This window comes from Vipera berus (assembly GCF_964194415.1).
Source record: "Vipera berus genome assembly, chromosome: 8".
In the NCBI taxonomy this organism is placed as follows: Eukaryota; Metazoa; Chordata; class Lepidosauria; order Squamata; family Viperidae; genus Vipera; species Vipera berus.
The window spans coordinates 19,269,796-19,290,127 of NC_138211.1; positions in this window are offsets into that span (position 1 = coordinate 19,269,796).

Here is a 20,332-nt window from a genome sequence, read left to right on the forward strand (position 1 = left end):
AATGTGAGCTTGTTGCTCTTGTTCCAAACAACTCTTGAAGGGGGACCAAGTCTAATTGGGCCCACAAAGCTCTCAGCACTTCTGGACTGCAGTTGAATTCATGTAATTTGTAAGACTCTTCATAATAGGTTTGCCCCAATTTGGCACTGGAAATGCATGCAAGTGTCCAGAGCAATAACCTGATAGGCAGATATTCAACAAGTGATTTTTTAAAAATTTTTTACTCCACACTTCTCCCCATGTCTGGAGGAAAAAAATTGCTGGCATAACCCCTGCAAATCGGAAAGGAAAGAAATAAGGAAGAAAGCAGCTGGCAATTCCACTGATGCCAGTGGTGATCGGATTGTAGCTGATGCCTCAGCTTAAGAGAGTGTCAACCAGCTGAAAATGGATTAAAAGCGCAGGCTCAGAGGTGCTTTCACACACCTGGAGTATAAAAATAAGCCTGAGCCAAATCCACACGCCCATTTATTGTATTAAATATATGCATGAAACATATGGAGCAAGCTGATTCATCCAGAATCTCCTCGGCCAGTCCTTTCAATCTAATATTAAATTTATCATTTGTTAGAGTGATTTCTCCTTTTGTTCTGGGGAGTTCAGAGGCTTACTTGGAGATCTTCCTTTATTGTATTTTCAGAGCAACCATTTTATTGGGTCGAGAGAGAAGGGACAGTACCAAATCGCCAGAGACGTTGCAAGGTTGCGGAGAATTGTAGAATCGTAAGGCTGGAAGCGACCATAGTTCAACTCCCTGCAGGAGACTTGGACCCCATGCCTAGCCAAGTTCCATAACCACTGCACCTTGCAGGCTCTCTCATGTTATTTTTTATTTTTAGATTGATAGCTGCTTTTCCTTCTGGGTCATATATGTAATGAGGCAGCCCCCCTTATCCCAGCATCTTCACCATTACACTGCATGGCTGTCAGACTGAGAGAGGAATTGAAGCTGTGTCTCCCCATTCCTTGTCCAACCTCTTCACTACTGAAGCATCTAATGCAGTGCTTCTCAATCTTGGCAACTTTAAGACCTGTGGACTTCAACTCCCAGAATTCCCCATCCATCTGTCCTGGCGGAGGGATTCTGGGAATTGAAGTCCACACGTCTTAAAGTTGCTAAGGTTGATAACCACTGATCTAATGACACTTTGTGGCATCTGTCTTGGGAGAGACCCTTCTATAGGAACAATTACCTCATTTTTTTTTAATCTGGAAGTGATAAGTATTTTTTTTTCTGCAGAAGTTCAGTGCACTTTTTGTTTCTTTTAAAACACATCTCAGGACTGAATTACTGATGTCAACCAGGAAATGGCAGTCTGGATTGGCTTGGTAGGACCCTCCAAGAGTATCAAACCCCAAACCAAGAATAACACATTACAATCCTTCCAAGTTGAGTTCTTTAATGTTTCGTACCTGTAGACAGAATCTTGCCAAACTGAGGACTCTACTAAGTAATCTGCATCTAGAATATACTCTGTGAACTATTAGGGAGTGCCTGTCTTCACCCTCTTTTTCTCACACATGGTATCTGGATTAAGTTGCCTTTTACTTCTCTGGAATTCACCCCTTCCCTCCTGGAAATCCATCTCTTCATTGCATTGGATTGCAAAGACCCTCATTCAGTGGGATCCGGAGTGTCAAGCTCGTTTTCCAGATAATAATAATAATAATAATAATAATAATAATAATAATAATAATAATAATAATAATAATAATAATAACAATAACAATAACAATAATAATAATAATAATAATAATAATAATAATAATAATAATAATAATAATAATTTATTTGTATACTGCCCTTCTCCCAAAGGACTCAGGGCGGTGAACAGGGCAAATATAAAATACAGAAGTACAAAAATTAAAAGTGATTAAACAGGTTGCCCGAAAGATAAAATACATTAAAACAATAAAGCCCTCACAACAGTGTCAGCACAATACATTTAATCAGGTCAGAAAAGGACTCAGTGGTAGCATTCGTACAATGCATGAAACTCGAGTGAGTCTTACTGCCTTAGAGTTCTTCCAGCGTCGCACAAACCCAATCTGTTGTGTCAGCAGACAGTTGGAAGGATCGTGTGAGCCCAGAAAATAGGTTAATTCACCAAGGGAAGTGTGTTGTGTGAACATCTCCAGCAAATAAATCATTTTTGTGAAAGCTGAGGGTGATAAGGATGGAGGCATTGTTGGCAGGAACATGGAGGTTTTCTATTATCCATCTGTCATCCCTGCTCAGGGAAGCTTTTTGTTTTTTCAGTGTTACAGAAATCTGCCAAACCTATTTAAGTAGAGGTGTCTGGAGTTGTACATTCCCCACCATGTGTGTATCAGACCAGCCAACTTCAGAATACAACCCTTATCTGTGTCCAGCTGAATTCCTGTCTACTTTAAAAAGGCCCCTTTGTTATTTTCTCACTTTTTTATTTTTGAACGCTGTTGGAATTAAGAATCAAAACGAAATGATTTGCTTTACTAATGGGGATGTTTTTGTGCAAAAAAAAACAACAGTGCAAAATGTGTTTGGCAGAGCCTCAACAGGCAGCCCTGCTAACTAATTTTAAAAAGTGCATGGATTTGGGTATTTCAAGAGGAACTGGGGGTCTGGGTGTGGTGAGGAGCCTGAAGAGTTTCGTATAGAAAGCCAGGCGCTGGGCATTGTCACCCAGCACAACAGACTTTCCTAGCTTGCCAGAAACATGTTGTGGCTGTTTTCTGAAGGGCTTTTGCTGCCAACTGGCAAAGGTGTTTGGGCTGATAGAGAATATTATTAGGAGAGGTGGCTAGAAAGAGAGTTGCAGACAAGAATCGGTGGTTGCAGAAAGAACTGGGGGAAGAGGGAAGAGGAAGGAAAGAATGGAGAAACGGGTTGCTTTCCTCTCTGTACACATTCTTTCTTCCTTTCTTTCCTCTGAGGATGGAAAGGACTGTTACGTGTGCATCTGTAGGTGAAGAGTAAATTACAGCCAGATCTGAGGTTCACCAAAGAGGCATCTGCTCCTGTGCTACTCAGAAAGTTGCTACACTCCAAGTATGAATATGCAGTTGAACACATTGAATAACTCAGAGGTTAGGGCCAAAATCAGCATATCTTCGGTTGGGGTCTCCCCCCCACCTCCACTGTTCTAGCACTCAGAAGCAAATTTTTGAAATATAATCCGCTCCACTTTTGCTCCTGGAATGACAGCTGAGAGAAAACAGCTGGTAATCTCTTTAGACTAACGGCTTTTATTCATGATAATTTCTTTTTTTTTCTCCCTGGGTTGCTTTCTGAAGGATGTAAGGATTTTGGGATGGGTTTACATTTTTATTTTAGATATTCTAAAACAGTCTAAAGCGGGCAAGAAAGAACACCATCCTGGGATTTAGTTGAAACGATTTAGTATAAATTGCACAGGCCGTTCTTCCGTGTTTCTGCCCACTGAAGTAATAGGACTACTCTGGGAACCATGTTAATACCCTCCCTTGCGATGTTTGCAGAATGAGCTAATTGCTTTAGCTAACTGATAAACAAAGCAAGCCAAGCTCAACAACTATATTACACAACTTAAGTCAAACAATATACAGCAGTATAGATGATTTGTTTGTTTTTAAATAATTGCTGTGTTTTGAACTTGTTGTTCAGGCAGCCTAGCGAACAAAGCAAAAATTATGGGTAGGCATTGGCTAGAGTTAGACAGCTTGAATATAGATCTGAAAACACATTGATCATCATCATCATCGTCATCGTTTATTAAGCTTAGATGCCTCCTGACTCAACTCTGGGTGACTGTCAGAATCCATTTATATCACATTCATAAATGTATGTTTAAAACATTATCCCCCCCCCATGGATTCTGCCATCTCCCAAAGAAGGAGGAGCGCATGTGGATTCAGCCTGCCTTAGGTTATTTCAAAGACCAAGGGAAACCTTTTGAACTGGGGGAACAAAAGGGAGGGTTAGGGAAGAAGGCATCTGGCCTGTGTCTCCATTTGAATCTGCAGAGGAAGAAGGCAATAACCATAAAGATTTGAAGTTCCCTTTTTCCCACGAAAGGGATGACACGAAGTAAAATGATGGGGGGCTGACCAAATGGGGTTGAGGGAAGGGGGGGTTGAACCGGGAACTCTTTATAAAGTTTCAGTTTGTAAAACAATACCAAGTCCTGTCTTGTATTTCCACAACCAAGCATGTCCTAGTAAAAATTCCTTTTGGACTAGAACTGACTCCAAGAGGTTTTGTTTTCCTAAGACGTGGATTGGGGTGGGTCCTGACAGTGACTCACAAATGAAAGCATTACAATAAAATGAATGAAACATAAATAAGACACAAGGTGGAAGGTTGGAATGAAGTTTGGGGTCTCACTATCCCTTGCCAAAGGCCTGGTGGAAGAACCAGGTCTTCATAGCTCTTCTGAACAATAGCAGAGTGGGGACCATCCAGTTTTTAGGGAGAACCTTAGTCCGGAGGGCAGCCACTGCTACAGAGAAGGCTGTTATTGGACTGCTGCTGGATGATATCCTTTAATCAAGGGTACCCAGGGGTGTGCCAACCTTGTAAGAACAAATTGGCAGAGGAAAGGCTATGGGAGACAGGTGGTCCCTCAAGTCGCCGGGCTCTAGGTGTGGTGGAGTGTAGTCTGGATTCCCAGGATAGAGGGAATGCGTTCCAGAGGAGCAAAAAGACAGCGAAGTTTAGATAGCTTGGTTGGGAGAAAGAGAGTTAAAATGGCTCCTCCCTAGTCATTTTCTGAGCATATGTTTAATGGTGCAAGTCTACTTTAATTTGGCAAGATTTCTGTCTCTAGGTGAGGAACAATAAAGGAAACTGCTCAAAAGAACATCAGCCTGTCTTCCTTGATTTTTGGAGCTTGATGCTATGACATGTAAAGCTTTATAGGGAACAACTAGCATCTTGAATTGCACCCAGAAGAAACCGGCAACCAGTGCAGCTTGCAAAAGAGAGGTGTGCAAGTAGTCCTCAACTTATAACAGTTCATTTAGTGACCATTCAGTTGCAAGGCACTGGGGAAAAAGTGACTTATGACCATTTTTCACAGTTATGACCTTTGCAACATCCCCATGGTCATGTGATCGAAATTTAGCAACTGGGTCGTATTTGTGATGGTTGCAGCGTCCCGGGGTCACGTGATCCCCTTTTGTGACCTTCTGACAAGCAAAGTCAACGAGGAAGCCAGAGTCATTTAACAGCCATGTTACTAACTTAACAACTGCAGTGATTCACTTAACAACAGAGGCAAGAACGGTCGTAACATGGGGCCAAGCTCACTTAACAAATTCCTTGTTTAAACAGAAATTTTGGACTCAATTGTGGTCGTAGTTTGAGAACGGCCTGTATTAGGGCATACTGAGGTCAGCATCCAGTTCGTTTACTAATGAAGGAGCATATTTGTAGCTCAGGATTGCAATGATTGGTTCCTTGAAGCTCTGTTTTCTTGCAGATATTTCATTATCCAAACTTCACCCATTGCTACCCAGGTTCATAGGGACGCGGTGGCTCAGTGGGTTAGGACGCTGAGCTTGTCGATCAGAAGGTCGGCAGTTTGGCGGGTCGAATCCTGAGTGCCGCGTAGCAGCGTGAGTGCCTGTTACTCATCCCAGCTTCTGCCAACCTAGCAGTTCGAAAGCACGTAAAAATGCAAGTAGAAAAGTAGGGACCACTACGGTGGGAAGGTAACAGCGTTCCGTGCGCCTTTGGCGTCTAGTCATGCCGGCCACATGACCATGGAGACGTCCTCGGAGAAGCGCTGGCTCTTCGGCTTTGAAACGGAGATGAGCCCCAAGAGTCGGAAACGACTAGCACGCATGTACAGGGGAACCTTTACCTTTACCCAGGTTTGGGTAACGAAATGTCTGCAAGAAAACAACCAAGCTCAGAGAGCACAAAGGACCCCTCACAGTAGTGGGATTCAGCCGGTTCGCACCACTTCGGCAGAACTGGTAGCTATTTTTTTGTTGCCCAGACCCAGAATGGACTTCCGGAAGTGGCATCCACAGAGAGAATCGGTTGTTAACATATTTGAATCCCACCTCTGACCCCCCCCCCATATCTGTTACTGCTCTGGACCCATTAAAGTTTCTGAATGGTTGGTCTTCAAAGTCAACCCCATGTAGAGTGAGTTGCAGCGGTCAAGCCACTACTGATGATGGTGATGCCAATCATATGCACTATGATTTTATTTTTATTTATTTTTATTTTTCATATTTATTTGCTGCCCCACTTTCAGTTCAAGGTAACTCTGATCAGCTTATAGCAAGATAATGATGGTTTAATGTCACACCAGAGATGAAGAAAGTGGCTGGGTTCACTTTGTGGTCTGAATCCGTTTCAACTCAAGCTAGCATGTTTTGCAAATTCAGCCTCTAAGACACTGATGTGATTAATTAATAATTGTGCACAGAAGCCTTAGAGGGGTGTCTGTGTGTGTCCAGCGTGTACGTATATGTAAAGCTTCTCTGAGGTTGTTTGGGTTTCCCCCCCCTTTTGATTGTGGAATGTTACTTATTATACAACAAGACAAGCTAAGATAGTTAGAATGCTTCTGAAGAAAAAGAGACAATGTTGCAAAAAAAAAATTAAAGGGATTGAAATAGAATTAAGCAATCATGGCAGAAATCTAAAGTGGAGCATAAAAATATTTCAGGAAGAAGTAGTGGTTGGGGGAAAATGGGGGGAGGGGAGAAAGAGGGATGCTATAATGCTTTATCCTACATTTCCCCTGCCCACTTTTGGGGGGTTTATCCTGTTTTTTAAATTTTTCCAATAATCACATATTCCCTTTAACCTTTGCTGTAGCAAAGGGATCTCCAAACTTGGCAATTTTAAGACTTGTGGACTTCAACTGCCAGAATTATATTGATTGCTTTACCCTTCCCTTATGCTTGTTTTTGATTTTCTGTTGTTTGTTTTACCTCATTAATAGAAAGAAAGAAAGAAAGAAAGAAAGAAAGAAAGGAAAGGAAAGTATTATTTAAAATATTGTGGAGCATCATGGGGATGAGAATCTATCTAACCTGGGTTTGAACCAGAAGCATAGGCAACTCAGAACCTTCTGTTACATTCCCACATCATGCTAATCTTACGTTAACACTGTTGTGTCTCTCTGTGTGTGGCTTGTGGTTACTTTATAATTCAGTATGTAGTGTGAATCCAGAAAATGGGTTCATTCAGTTACTGTCAAGCACCAGGGAAATCAGAAGATTCAGACAGTTCAAATGTGTGTAAAGATTTATTGTTAGTTTAAGTTCTCAACAAGAATCTGAACTACTAATGGTCAAAGGAAGTAAGCGGGAGTTAAGAAGGAGTTCAAGGTAGGCTGGTCTTAGATCTCTTTTGGGCACAGAGAGACTCATGACTGATGACTTGTTTTACCTCTCCCTCGGAATCAACCTGGCCATCTCCAACAGTCACCCTGTTAAGCCTGTTGTGCAAACCCATTCAAAATGTTCTGGTCCATGCATGCTGGGAAAATCAAGTCTTGTTAGAGTGGGATGTGGCCTGTTTTTTGGTTGAATTTATTTGAGTGCTGAAATCCTGGTGTTGGTCACCTATTGCAATGGAAAAGGTGGAGGAATGGTTATCTACACACTACTAAACTCTCATGTTTGTTTGATTTCGGTTGGGTGAAATGATGTGTCCCAGGGCAACGGTTTTCAAACCAATGTACCTCAAATAGGCTATCTTAAAGTGGTCCAAAATCTGAGACCTATGACTCCCATGGGATGCAAATTGGGCAAAGTTTTGATTCTGTTTCCCTGTTTAGGCAAGGAGGTATCTGAGAAACAATAACCCAATGGGTCACAGATTATTTAGCAAAGTTCTCAAGCCAAGAGGCAGCTTACTCCTTATGGGAATGGTTCCAAGGGAAGAATATCTTTTAGGGTTTGAAATTAATATTGCTTTGTTTGAGCCAAAGAGGGGAGCATACAGCGCTGATCCTCAAAGAGCTACGCTGATAATACAGAAAGCTTTAAATGAAATGGACACTTTCCAAATCATCAAGGAGCCTGCTGGGTCAAGCTAAAAGATTCATTTAGAAGCCTCGCTCCCATTTAGGTCCCCCAGAAGCAGGACAAGATTGCTCCCCTGTGACTGGCATTCAGAGGCATCCAACCAACACAAACAGCACAATTTTCATCCTGTATGATTGCATATACGCAACGGGGACAATAACTTTAGGATTTATTGGCCGTTAATATCAGAGCTGAGCTGTGCATTGTATTAGGCTGGATATATATATTTTTCAGCTATGTCTAATAAGGGGGACTCCTTGCTTGAGACTAAGCCATGGAGTCATGGCTTTCAAGCTGCTGTGGATGGTTTATAAGCCACCCAAAGATAATACCAAATAAATAATGTTTGAATCTGGACTGCAAGACGCATCCCCTCCCTCATCCCATTCAGATGGCTAACCAGTACAGGTAGTCCTCGACTTACAACCACCACCGAGCCCAAAATTTCTGTTGCTAAGTGAGACATTTCGCCCCATTTCACGACCTCTCTTGCCACAGTTCCTAAGTAAATCCCAGCAGTTGCTAAGTTAGCGATTCGGGTTGTTAAGTGAATCTGGGCTTCCCCATTGACTTTGCTTGTCAGAAGGTCATAAAAGGTGACCACATGACCCCCAGGACCCTGCGACCGTCATAAATATAAGTCAGTTGCCAAGCATCGGAATTTTGATCACATGGCCATAGGGATGCTGCAGTGGTCGTAAGAGTGAAAAACCCGTCATAAGTCACTTTTTTTTAGTGCCGTTGTAACTTTGAACTTTGACTTACACTAAACCGTTGTAAGTCAAGCTCTGCCTGTAGTTTTATCTAGGCCATAATGCAATTTTTCATTTATATACTGTAGCTTTGTAACTGCATTGTCTTTGGACTCTTCCTGTCCAGCCAGTAAATGAGCAGCTTATACATTTATTAAAATTGTTTAATAAGTCAGTAAGCAGAGTTTCAGCCTGTAGCTGATTGGTCTAGACCAGGGGTCTGCAACCTTGACAACTTTAAGACTTGTGGACTTCAACTCCCAGAATTCCTCAGCCAACTATGCTGGCACAGGAATTCTGACAGCTGAAGTCTGCAAGACTTAAAGTTGTCAAGGTTGCAGACCCCTGGTCTAGACTGTAAAGAAGACACCATGAGGACTTGACAGGTAACAGTAGCTCCAGAAAGTTAATCCCCAAACATTTGCAAGTTTGTCTAAGCAACCTTTTAAAAACATTTTTTTAAAAAAATAAATAAATAAAGTTAACCAGCCTGAACAAGTGCTTGGGTAGCCAGAAACATTTCCATGCTTTCTGTCAAAGTGAAGCCAAGAACCACGATTTCCAAGGACACAGATGTCAGTGCTATTACTAACCCACTGGGCCATGAAGCGTGCAGCAAAGGTTTTGTTGAACCATAATGAGAAGAAAAAGCAATGGGGGAAGAATTGCCCTGAGATAAAAGAAGGAATTTGCATTTTTATTTTGAATATGGGTACATCAGGGGTGTCCTGCCTTGGGAAGTTTAGGACTTGTGGACTTCAACTTCCTAAAATTCCCCAGCCAGCATGGCCACAGGTCTTAAAATTGCCAAGGTTGGACTCCCCTGGGCTACCTCATAGTAAATAGTCAAAATTCTTCCTCCCCTTTGCTGAATTGTATACTGTCTCTGAGAGGCTGTAGCCAAGACTGATGATCAGACTGAATGGAACTCTTAATTTATGTATGATATATGAACCTCAGGGACGCGGTGGCTCAGTGGGTTAGGACGCTGAGCTTGTCGATCACAAGGTCGGAGGTTTGGCGGGTCGAATCCCGAGTGCCGCGTAACAGAGTAAGCGCCTGTTACTCGTCCCAGCTTCTGCCAACCTAGCAGTTCGAAAGCACGTAAAAATGCAAGTAGAAAAATAGGGACCACTACGGTGGGAAGGTAACAGTGTTCTGTGCGCCTTTGGCGTCTAGTCATGCCGGCCATATGACCACGGAGACGTCCTCGGACAAGCGCTGGCTCTTCGGCTTTGAAACGGAGATGAGCACCGGCCCCTAGAGTCAGAAACGACTAGCACGCATGTGCGGGGGAACCTTTACCTTTTTATATGAACCTCATCTTTGCCTCTTTCTCCAACTATGCTGCAGTCCCAAACTTTCTCTCCAGTCTCAGTCCTTCTCCAATTTGGGGCAGTCCAAAAGTATCCCTAGCTTCCAGAATTTCTAACTTCTGGCACCTATCATACTTGGCTAAAACCAAATTAGCAAGCATTCAGTTGCTAAGCACCACCAGCCATAAAAGTTCATTAGTAACCCAAATGAATCACCACCTTAATCTAGACTAGCATTTCTCGACCTTGTGAAGTTTAAGGTGGATGCACTTCCACTCCAGAATTCCCCAACCGCCATGGCTAGCTGGAGAATTCTGGGAACTGAAGTCCAGCTCTCTAAAACTTGCCAAGGTTGGGAAACATTGGTCTAGACATTGATAAGCATTTAATGAAGCATAAGCAGTGTTCAACAAAGCAGAGTTTCTCATTTGGTGCAACACAACATGATTTATTCTACAATGAGAAGAGCATAAATCCGGGCCGAGAAACACTGGCTCTTAAGGATTGCTGATCTGCAGTGCTCTGCATTACAGCCATGGCTGCTGGGTGGGCTGCATGACATTCAGCAAAAGCTAAAGATCGATAGTTTTCCAATTCTTGGCAAACATACTTTGGAGATATACCGAAAGTGCATGGAAAATGTTCTGCCTTATTTCTGTGCATGACCTACAAGTTGCCCTCTAGCTGGGTGACTTCCCTGGACTTGGCCGTTGCTGCTGAGAGAATCAAACCATGGGCATCCTCCATTAATCAGTTCCTGACACTTTGCAATGGCCTTCTTCCAACCCATCATCTGATGTCAGTCTCTTCTCCTGTTGGGTGCTTGGTTCCTAGACAAAATGGCCATGTCCTCAATCCATCTTCTGCCCGCAATGCTCATCTGCAAGCATCGTGAGATGGTAGCTGTTTTTATTTTGGCAGTTCAATGCATCACCCATACATGTGGTGCATACAGTACACAGATTACTTTCCAAAGAAAATTGCATCATATACAAATGAAGGGGAACAAATACAATTAAGACTCATTGCTTTGCTGAAATGGACACGTGTCTCCGTATGGTGAATGCATGCAATGTGCTCTCATTCTTTCCCATCCTTTGGGAATGTTTTCAGCCCCCAAAAAGTCTGCTCCATCAAAAAAAACCCCAAGCAGAATGAACACACCAATGGTGCTAGCCATATGCTCACATATTTTGATATTCCGTTTTGCTTTTTGCCAGTTTGGCTACTTGGAGCTGCTTTAAGGTAGACCGCTGCTGTCCAAAGCTGCTTGTTCGCTCTCCTGGCCAAAACAGAATTCCTGAAACTCCTTTTTTAAAGACCTAAGGGATGTGCTTTCCTTGTCAAACCCCAAGAACCAAGAACAACACATGGAATTACTTCTGACTAGTTTCTTTATTGTTATTCATCTGGTGAATATTCACCAATTGTTATTCACGTAGTTAGAAATTTTGCCAGACTTTAACAACTAGCTGCATAATTATTAGATAAACTCTGAATTGCTAGGGAGGGTCCAAATTTGCCCTTTTCCTGCCTACCAGACATTCAAAGCTCCACTGTCTCTTTGGCCTCTGGGAAAGAGCCCCTTCTCCTAGACTCCAGGCTATATTTTCCCATAGTCCCATCCTGTTCTGTTCTATCTCAAAGGTTTGAAATGGGTTTTGAATGCAGACTTTCTCTAGTGAACTGTTTCAAAAGGGAATGAATACAGAATAACATAGTTGGAAGGGATCTTGGAGATATTCTAGTCCAACCTTCTGTCAAAGCAGGAGAACCTATACCATTCTCTATTATTTTTTTTATTTTTATTATTTTAATCCCATTTATATCCCGCCCTTCTCCGAAGACTCAGGGCAGCTTACAATTTAAGCACAAACCAATGTACTTAGCAATAGCCTTCATTCTATGTATATGCCTGCTTATTAGGGCTTTCACCCCCCCCCCAGCGGCATTATTACAAAGTCATCTTATTGCCCCCAACAATCTGGGTCCTCATTTTACCTACCTCGGAAGGATGGAAGGCTGAGTCAACCTTGAGCCTGGTGGGACTCGAACCTGCATTAATTGCAGGCAGCTGGTGTTACTTAAGGAGGCATTAGCCCACTGCGCCACCAAGGCTCCTCCTATTAATGGCTGACCAATTCTTCTTAAAAGTCTCCAGTAATGGACTGCCCACAACTTCTCGAGGCAAGCTGTTCTACTGGTTAATTGTTCTCACTGTCAGGAAATTTCTCCTTAATTCAAGGTTGGATCTCTCTTTGATAAGCTTTTATCTGTTATCCCAAAGATGTTTTTTCATGAGGCAACTGGACTTTCTTGGGGTTTTTTTGAAGACATTTCACTTCTCAACCAAGGAGCTTCTTCAGCTCTGACTGGATGGTGGGGAATGGAAAGATTTATACTCCTTACAGACAGCTGGCCATTTGCATTCTTTTAGCAAGTCGTTAGTACTACCTGGAGGTTTATCTGTGACCTCAGGGTCACCTGAGTAGTGCAAATGGGTGTGGACTATGTTGTAGACTGGAGATAGATGATGTCATATCCCTCCCCTTCTGGTGAGAGAGGCTGATCAGTTTTGACATAGATGGCCTCTTTGACCCCTCTTTCAAACCAGCGGTCCTCTCTGTCCAAAATGTGGACTCTTCTGTCTTCAAAAGAGTGGCCTTTGTCTTTTAAATGCAAATGGACTGCTGAATCTTGACTTTTTGCCTGCAAGGAGTATAAATCTTTCCATTCACCATCATCCAGTCAGAACTAAAGAAGCTTCTTGGATGAGAAGTGAAATGTCTTCAAAGAAAAACAAGAAACAAGAAAGTCCACTTGCCTCATGAAAAAGCATCTTTGGGATAACTATGACCTGGATGACTGAGAATCTCCATAAATATCTTTCTACCTGTTACTTCTTGTCTTGCCCTCAAGACAAGGTTGGAGACTAGGTTGACCCCCTCTTTTTGTGAATATTGGAAGACTGCTATCAGGTCACCCCTAGTCCTTCTCTTTGTTAGACTAGATATACCCAATTCCTGCAACTATTCATTGTATGTTTTAGCCTCCAGCCCTCTAATCATCTTTGTTGCTCTTCTCTGCGCTCTTTCCAGAATCTCAACACCTTTTTTATATTGGGGTGACCAGAACTAGATGCAGTATTCCAAATGTGGTCTTACCAAGAAAGTATATAGCAGTACTAATATTTGCTGTAAAATCATCTTTGCATTTAGGATATATTCTTCCTAGCATTGGGTAAAAAATATGGTCTGCCTAATATTTAATATTCATTCTGGTCACAGGACTATTTTTCTCTCAAAAGATGATCCAACGGGTCACATGATTTTTATTTTTTTTAAAAAACTCTTTGGCTCTGCCCAATTTCTTATGTTTACTTCCTGAGCCTCCTGTGTCATTGGTTTGCTGTTTTCTGTATTTTCCCTCTGGGAAATTCCTTTAAAAAGAGAGAAATGCTATTTATAAGCTTCCTCCCATCCTTTTGATAAGTTCCTATAAGAAAAGAAGTGCTTGTATGCATATCATACAGTCTTCAAATGCCTACAACAGATACTGTTTGCTTCTCAGCTGGTTCTGTAATGACTCTGTGATCGACACTAATTAGCAAACAATGTTTTTATTCTCCATAAAAATTGGCAGTAGCAAGGACTCTGATCTTTAAAAAAAAGGGTGGGGGGCTCTGATGGATATGATTGGCCTAGGTCCACCTTGGAAGCTTCAGCAATCAAAATAGCATTCGGCCTTTCAAAGGAGTAGATGGATTCAAATCAGGGAAGCCAGTCAGGCAGAAGATAATAAATCTGGGGGAATTGCCCCCAATATTCCTGTTTACTAGACAAAACATAATGGAGGAAAGACATTACCATGATCTATGATACTATAAAAGGACATTTTGGAAAGGATGATGTAGAAGAGCAGGCAGGGTCTGGGGATAGAGTCAAGATAGTAATCAGCTTGGAACTGTTACATTCCCACAAAATTTCTAAGTCCAGTTCCCCTTGAATTATCTAATGCCAATTTAGTGATGACCATTAGTTATCTAGATTCTTGTGCATAGACATCATTTTAACTTAATGTGTGGTCTGATTTTTTGTACCTCAGAGCTGGGCTGATTTTCAGGCAAAAGAAGGCTGTCTCTAGGGATACTCATAGGTTGTGGTCAAAAAATTTAACATGGTGGTCAGGACTGTAATTGTAGCCCTGCCCTTCTGTTATATGGGTCACATATGTGATGCCCATAAAAAGGAGAAGGGTTTTGATGCTAATTTGTGACCATCATCTTGAGGTATTTTTTTAATCCTTTCTTAAGGACACTCCTGATTGAGGGTGGTATATTTTTTTAAATCAATGAATTTAATGAACACAAATAAAAATGATACCACCTTACTAATACAATAAAAAACAAGATAAACTATATAATAGTGATAAAATGAACTAAAATTAAAAAAGTTCATATAATTTTATTGTCTTTTGAAAGAATAAAAAACCATTGAAAAGTTAATAGTCAAGAAAAAGAATAGAAAGAATATAGAATTAGCAGAAATGCTATGTGTATGTGTATATGTGGAAACAAAAATGAACACAACAAAGAATGCTTTCTTTTACAGCAAATGTAAATAAAACTTGAGTTCAATTCTTGCTCTGTAGTAACAATGCCCCTTTCATTTTTTAATAATCTATACATATTCCTAATACTCAAATCCATGATGTCATGATTTCATTTTTTTTTCAGTTATGTGCAAAAAGTCCAAAAGGGATTTCCAGTTGGTATTAAATTTAGCCAATGTCTTTACTTAATAAAAGATATCAGTTTCACCAACTCAGGGGCTGCTCTCTCTGTTTTACCAATTACTATTCCGTTGTAAGGGACGCGGTGGCTCAGTGGGTTAGGACGCTGAGCTTGTAGATCAGAAGGTCGGCAGTTTGGCGGGTCGAATCCCGAGTGCCGCGTAGCAGAGTGAGCGCCTGTTACTCGTCCCAGCTTCTGCCAACCTAGCAGTTCGAAAGCACGTAAAAATGCAAGTAGAAAAATAGGGACCACTGTGGTGGGAAGGTAACAGCGCTCCGTGTGCCTTTGGGGTCTAGTCATGCCGGCCACATGACCACGGAGACGTCCTCGGACAAGCGCTGGCTCTTCGGCTTTGAAACGGAGATGAGCACCGGCCCCTAGAGTCGGAAATGACTAGCACGCATGTGCGGGGGAACCTTTACCTTTACCTTTACCTTATTCCGTTGTAGGGATCAACAAATCCTTCTAATGTCAGACAAATAGTCTTGCTGTTGTCATATACAAACAAAATATCATGCAATTTTTCCCGATTGGAAAAGTCTGGAAAAGACTAAAAAATTTTTTTTTAAAAAAATAAATAAATCAGGGCTGCATAGGAACTGAGAGATCACTTGTTGGCAAGTGTTAACTTCTGCTTATAAAACCGTTACTTACACACCCACCATTCTCTTAAAATAGGTATCACTGCTGAGGTGTAAACTATTTGCAAAATTGTTTTAATTGTGTGATTAATCCGGGTTGTAGTTAAAAAGCTGGTGTCAAATTAACTCAAATTCATTAAGAAGTTCACAGTCCTAAAAGAAACAAAACTTTAAAAAGAAGTTTTTGATTTCCAGATCTGACCTATTAAAACATCCAAATGTTACATGTGGACTTTTCAAATTGACAGCTTTATGTTATGTATGCGTACACTTTGAGAGGAAGCAACTAAATTTCATTTTTAATCTATGCCATTGTGCCCACAGGGAAAAAAAATGACAATAAAGGTTATCTATCTATCTAAAGGTTATCTATCTTTATATTATAGGTTGTTCTTAACTGTCATGTATCCACAGGGGGGAAAAAATCTTTAATACCATATTTTCCAGTGTATAAGACGACCCCCGACTTTTGAGAAGATTTTCATGGGTTAAAAAGTCCTCTTATACGCCAGAAAATACGGTACCTTCCTCTGTCTTCAGCTCTCAAGTGAGACAGTTTTGGCTCACTCGGCTATGCTGGTATTAAAGTAGTATTTCCCTGTTTATTGTGACAGCATCTAAGGGCAACCTGAGTAGGTTGAGTCTGTGAGGTTTTCTTACATCTTAATGCAGAGGAAAATAAAAGACTGCAGTGACTTAAAACAAAGGCAGCAAAGAGAAAATACAGATTAACAATAAGAATAGCAAATAACGTGCTCTAATTTTCCACAAAAGCAAGTCGAAAAGTCTTCAACTTAGCAATAAGAAAGCTGCCTGCCTGTCTTAAGCAATCTCTTACGACAGGGGTGTCAAACTCAATTTCATTGAGGGCCGCATCAGCATTGCGGTTGCCCTCAGGGGGCCGGGTGGGTATGGCCAGGGTGGGCGTGGCCTACTGGGTGGGCGTGGCTAGAGTGCAAATGGCCTACTGGGTGGGCGTGGCCAGCTCCACATCATTCGCATCAAGGGTGCCTATGGGAGCCTGGGCAGGAGTGGGACAGAACTGAGGGTCTCTGGCAGAAGGAGGGTCTCTGGGCCAGGGCCAGGGCAGTGGGGGCCGTTCCCTCACTGTTTCCAGGATGGCTTCGCGGGCCGCATGAAACCACTTCGCGGGCCGGATCTGGCCCCCGGGCCTTGTGTTTGACACGTCTGTTTTACAAGGTTTTAAAAAATTGGAGTGTTTTGCTCATGAAACCACTCATTCTGAAATGAAACTTTCCTTCCAGGCCTTTAAAAACTACTATGAAACTTTTCCAGCTAGTTCCAGATATTTAGAAAATTGACTTTTAGAACCATTATCTCACATGTCTCATTGAACTTTCAAATGTAAATTGCCTTTTATCAAAACAAATGAGAACCAGATGGGGGGGGAAAGAATGCTTTTTTAGAAGGTATGATTTATATCGGATGTCTTTTTTTTTTTTTTGCTTTTCCAACCAAAAATTGGAATAGTAGAATATATATTTCTTTAACTCGTTGTAGTTTGAAAATTATTCTTGGATGTTACCAATATTCTTTCAAAGATGTAAGCTGCCCAAGGTAGGGTCAAAAAGTCAACATGGAAATAGAATAACAGAGTTGAAAAGGACCTTGGTGGTCTTCTAGTCCAACCTTCTGTTTGAGTGGGAGACCCTATACCAGGGGTAGACAACCTCGGCTCTTTTATGACTCATGGACTTCAACTCCCAGAATTCCTGAGTCAGCTATGCTGACTCAGGAATTCTGGGAGTTGAAGTCCATGAGTCATAAAAGAGCCGAGGTTGCCTACCCCTGCCCTATACCATTTCGGACAAATGACAATCCAGTCTCTTCTTAAAAGCCTCCGGTGATGGAGCACCCACAATTTCTAAAGGCAAGCCGTTCCACTGGTTAATTGTTCTCACCATTAGGAAATTTCTCCTTAGTCTCCTTGTTTAGTTTCCATCCACTGTTTCTTGCCTTGTCTTCTGGTGCTTAGGAAAATAGGTTGACCCCTTGTTCTTTGTGGCAGCCCCTCAAATATTGAAACACTGATATCATGTCTCCCTTAGTCCTTTTTACTAGACTGGACAAATCCAATTCCTGCAACTGTTCTTCATATGGTTTAGTCTCCCGTCCCCTAGTCATCTTTATCGCTCTTCTCCGCACTCTTTCCAGAGTCTCAACATCGTTTTGGTAATGTGGTAACCAAAACTGGATACAACATTCCAAGTGCGGTCTTACTAAAACTTTATAAAGTGGTACTATTACTTTGTAGGGACGCGGTGGCTCAGTGGGTTAGGATGCTGAGCTGGTCGGCAGTTTGGCAGGTCGAATCCCGAGTGCCGCGTAGCAGAGTGAGCGCCTGTTACTCGTCCCAGCTTCTGCCAACCTAGCAGTTCGAAAGCACGTAAAAAATGCAAGTAAAAAATAGGGACCACTCCGGTGGGAAGGTAACAGCGTTCCGTGTGCCTTTGGCGTCTAGTCATGCCGGCCACATGACCACGGAGACGTCCTCGGATGGGCGCTGGCTCTTCGGCTTTGAAACGGAGATGAGCACCGGCCCCTAGAGTCAGAAACGACTAGCACGCATGTGCGGGGGAACCTTTACCTTTTTACCTTTACTATTACTTTACCTAATCTTGATATAGCCACCACAGGACAATCAAAGATCCAGAGGTGAAAAATGATAAGGGCATTTGAACTCCCAATCATGGTTACCATCTTATCTTTTTTGCCCCCCCCCCAGATGCCCCCATTTGCAACTACTAGGGACTTCTTCTAGAAAAATGGGACAAAAAAGGATGAAAATTTTGTGAGCTAAATTTCCACCCTAACACCTATGTATTTCTAGTGTTGAGAAATGGCACTTGTCCTTAAGCATCTGTTTAAAATTAGAGGTAAGGAATCTAGTATTCCAGTAACAGATTCCAAATGTTCTCCTTTGACAGAAACTTTTCAATGGCAACAAATTAAAAAGTCAATCAACCATGATATTATTAGCATAATAATATAACCAGTCAACTGCTGTTTAGTTAAACCCAGTGGTGGGATTCAGATACATGAACAACTGGTTCTCTATGTGGATGCCGCTTCCGGAAGTCAATTCTGGGCCTGGGGAACAAAAAATTAGCTACCGGTTCTGCCGAACTGGTGCGAACCGGCTGAATCCCACCACTGATTAAAACATAGTTAGTATATTGCACTGATAACACTAAAGCTGCTTTTCATAACATCTACAGGTTTATTCTGTTATCCCTTTTCCCAACCTAGTCAGCCTAAGACTCCACTTCCATAAATTCCCAGCTAGTATGAATATTGCAGTGTTTCATCCTATTTGAAAGAAATCCGATTCAAATGGAGTGCCAGCCCGTTACTTTGTGAAAAGGTTACAATCACGCCTGTTGTGTTCCAGAATCCCTGCTGGAATTAATGCAAAAACAACAATGCAGCATGCTCAGTTTAAAAATGCAGATCAACAAAACACGATGACTAAATTCATAAACAGGCCGAGCCTAAATAAACCCATCAGTGCCCTGGCTTCATGCGATGGGCTGGTTCATATAACAGATGAAGTCAGTGGCTGATTATTGCAGCATGCCGAATCAGAAACGCCCCAGTTCCATTTTAGCCCAACAAAACCATGCAGGTGATCAAAACTAGCTAGCATCCCCTCTTCCCGTCGCCTCCTCTGAAGCAAGGTTTATCTTATTTGTTTGTTTGTTTATTTATATCCCTTTTTAAAATAAACAACTCAAGCTGGCAAACATACCTAATACTCCTTCCTCCCCCTCTTTTCTTCACAACAATAACCCTGCGAGGTGAGTCGGAGTGCAAGAGGCCCGGCCCAAGGCCACCCAATTGGCTTTCATGCCCAAGACAGGATTAGAACTCACAGTCTCACAGTTTCTGTATTTGAGCCAACTAAACCCTGTATGAGGCAACAGTTCCTGGTTAAAAGATGGGCAAGACACCACCTGTCCCAGGGCTGAAAGTTATACTAGGAGTCAAGGCAACATCCCAGAAGAAGGAAGGAAGTTGTATTATTATTTTCCCTTATTTTTATCCCGCCTTTATTGTTATCAATAACTCAAGGCAGAGAACATATCTAATACTCCTTCCCTCTCCTATTTTCCCTGCGACAACAGCCCTGTGAGGTAATAATAATAATAATAATAATAATAATAATAATAATAATAATAATAATAATAATAATAATTAATAATATAAAATAAATAAAAGTTGGAGGTCATCTAGTCCAACCCCCTGCTCAGGCAGGAAACCCTATACCATTTCAGGCAAATGGCTGTCTAGTCTGTTCTTAAAAATTTCCAGTGTTGGAGCATTCACAGCTTCTGGAGGCAGGTTGTTCCACTGGTTAATTGTTCTCACTGTCAGGAAGTTTCTCCTTAGTTCTAGGTTGCTTCTCTCCTTGATTAGTTTCCATCCGTTGCTTCTTCTCCTGCCTTCAGGCGCTTTGGAGAATAGCTTGACTCCCTCTTCTTTGGGGCAGCCCCTGAGATATTGGGACACTGCTATCATGTCCCCCCTCATCCTTCTCTTCATTAAACTAGACATCCCCAATTCCAGCAGCTGTTCCTTGTCTGTTTTAGCCTCCAGTCCCCTGAATTAGGCTGGTTTAGGCTGAGAGAGAGTGACTAGCCCGAGATCATCCAACTGGTTTTCATGGCTTAAGCAGGACTAGAACTCACAATTCTCCCTGTTTCTAGCCTGGTGCCTTAACCACTAGACTAGACCAAACTGGTTGTGTTGTTGTTCCTGCGGCTGCTGTTGAACCTGTTGCAACTGCTTGTTTAGTTC